Here is a 3,254-nt window from a genome sequence, read left to right as displayed (position 1 = left end):
AATCGTTGAGGGGTGTTTGGATGTTACTGTTTTTCTTCCATTGCGATTCTCTTCCTTTAGAGCGAATCAAAAGTAAGATATGTAGTACAATACATTGACAGTACAGGCGGCTGATGTTTGAAACCGGTGTAGCCAGCCTTTTTTCGTGAGAGCTCGTGCTCCTGCCCTGGGGTGGAAAACAATACCACGGAAATTCAGCAGAAGTACGAAAAGAAAAAAGAGAAGAGCAAAGGGAACAAAGAAGTATGTATATATATATTTGCGCTGCCGCATGCAGTCATGTGCGAGAACCTTTGCCCTTTCTTTTTCCATATTTGATAGTAAGGGATGGCGCAGAAGAATGCCGGAAAGCATGGGGAAACTGTGCGATTGTGTGTGTGAATGAATGAATGAAAATGAATGAATGAATGAATGAATGAATGAATGAATGAATTCTTTTATTAAGGAAAGGGAGGGCCGAAGGTAGGTGGTGGAGGGGGGGGAGATACGAAGGAGAGGTAGCCACTCACCAAATCGCGCTAGCCAGACCGCTAGCGACGCCGAAGTGGGCTAACGTGACTAGGTGATCGGGGTTTTCGAGAATGTTGTTCTGTGAAGCTTCAATATGGCGATGTACAAAACTGTTGTCGTCTCGATGAAGATTTAAAGTGGGACAGTGGGTGCGTGTGAATCCGTGTTCCTTTCTCCACCTGTTATGACTCGTTCACCGCGCGAGACCAGAAAAAGCATCGTGAGGCAGCACTCTTTGAACTCAGGAAAAAAAAAGAATGAAAGTTTTATTGGTAAGTAATAATGTTTCAAAAGCGGCGCAGAAGCGGGACCTGTATTACTCCCACTTTGTGTGCACGTTCTGCCTCATATCCAGCACAACAGGTAGAATTCAGAAGAAGTGCGAAATTCCAGGAGGATGTGTCTGCATGCTGCTGTACTACTGTTATAGGAAAAAAAATAAAAGGAGTTGGAGCTGGCGCAGAGCTCGTGAGAAGAGGGGTGGGGTGGGGGATGGGGGGCGTCACGTATTAATAACGTCACCAGCGAGGATAGCACATCATCATCATCATCATCATCAGCCTGGTTACGCCCACTGCAGGGCAAAGGCCTCTCCCATACTTCTCCAATTGCCCCGGTCATGTGCTAATTGTGGCCATGTTGACCCTCCAAACTTCCTAATCTCATCTGCCCACCTAACTTTCTGTCGCCCCCTGCTACGCTTCCCTTCCCTCGGAATCCAGTCCGTAACCCTTAATGACCATCGGTTATCTTCCCTCCTCATTACATGTCCTGCCCATGCCCATTTCTTTTTCTTGATTTCAACTAAGATGTCATTAACGCGCGTTTGTTCCCTCACCCAATCTGCTCTTTTCTTATCCCTTAATGTTACACCTATCATTCTTCTTTCCATAGCCCGTTGCGTCGTCCTCAGTTTAAGTAGAACCCTTTTCGTAAGCCTCCAGGTTTCTGCCCCGTACGTGAGTACTGGTAAGACACAGCTGTTATAAACTTTTCTCTTGAGGGATAATGGCAACCAGCTGTTCATGATCTCAGAATGCCTGCCAAACGCACCCCAGGCCATTCTTATTCTTCTGATTATTTCACTCTCATGATCCGGATCAGCAGTCACTACCTGTCCTAAGTAGATGTATTCCCTTACCACTTCCAGTGCCTCGCTACCTATCGTAAACTGCTGTTCCCTTCCGAGACAGTTAAACATTACTTTAGTTTTCTGCAGATTAATTTTCAGTCCCACCCTTCTGCTCTGCCTCTCCAGGTCAGTGAGCATGCATTGCAGTTGGTCCCCTGAGTTACTAAGCAAGGCAATATCATCAGCGAAGCGCAAGTTACTAAGGTATTCTCCATTTACTCTTATCCCCAATTCTTCCCAATCCAGGTCTCTGAATACCTCCTGTAAACATGCTGTGAATAGCATTGGAGAGATCGTATCTCCCTGCCTGACGCCTTTCTTTATAGGGATTTTGTTGCTTTCTTTATGGAGGACTACAGTGGCTGTGGAGCCGCTATAGATATCTTTCAGTATTTTTACGTACGGCTCGTCTACACCCTGATTCCGCAATGCCTCCATGACTGCTGAGGTTTCGACTGAATCAAACGCTTTCTCATAATCAATGAAAGCTACATATAGTGGTTGGTTATATTCCGCACATTTCTCTATCACCTGATTGATAGTGTGAATATGATCTATTGTTGAGTAGCCTTTACGGAATCCTGCCTGGTCCTTTGGTTGACGGAAGTCTAAGGTGTTCCTGATTCTATTTGCAATTACCTTAGTAAATACTTTGTAGGCAACGGACAGTAAGCTGATCGGTCTATAATTTTTCAAGTCTTTGGCGTCCCCTTTCTTATGGATTAGGATTATGTTAGCGTTCTTCCAAGATTCCGGTACGCTCGAGGTCATGAGGCATTGTGTATACAGGGTGGCCAATTTTTCTAGAACAATCTGCCCACCGTCCTTCAACAAATCTGCTGTTACCTGATCCTCCCCAGCTGCCTTCCCCCTTTGCATAGCTCCCAAGGCTTTCCTTACTTCTTCCGTCGTTACTTGTGGGATTTCGAATTCCTCTAGACTATTCTCTCTGCTATTATCATCGTGGGTTCCACTCGTACTGTATAAATCTCTATAGAACTCCTCAGCCACCTGAACTATCTCATCCATATTAGTAATGATATTGCCGGCTTTGTCTCTTAACGCATACATCTGATTCTTGCCAATTCCTAGTTTCTTCTTCTCTGCTTTTAGGCTTCCTCCGTTCCTGAGAGCTTGTTCAATTCTATCCATATTATACTTCCTTATGTCAGCTGTCTTACGCTTGTTGATTAACTTCGAAAGTTCTGCCAGTTCTATTCTGGCTGTAGGGTTAGAGGCTTTCATACATTGGCGTTTCTTGATCAGATCTTTCGTCTCCTGCGACAGCTTACTGGTATCCTGTCTAACAGAGTTACCGCCGACTTCTATTGCACATTCCTTAATGATGCCCACAAGATTGTCGTTCATTGCTTCAACACTAATTTCCTCTTCCTGAGTTAAAGCCGAATACCTGTTCTGTAGCTTGATCTGGAAGTCCTCTATTTTCCCTCTTACCGCTAACTCATTGATCGGCTTCTTATGTACCAGTTTCTTCCGTTCCCTCCTCAAGTCTAGGCTAATTCGAGTTCTTACCATCCTGTGGTCACTGCAGCGCACCTTACCGAGCACGTCCACATCTTGTATGATGCCAGGGTTAGCGCAGAGTATGAAG

This window comes from Dermacentor andersoni, chromosome 3 (assembly GCF_023375885.2).
Source record: "Dermacentor andersoni chromosome 3, qqDerAnde1_hic_scaffold, whole genome shotgun sequence".
NCBI classification, from domain to species: Eukaryota; Metazoa; Arthropoda; class Arachnida; order Ixodida; family Ixodidae; genus Dermacentor; species Dermacentor andersoni.
This window is presented reverse-complemented; position numbering follows the sequence as displayed.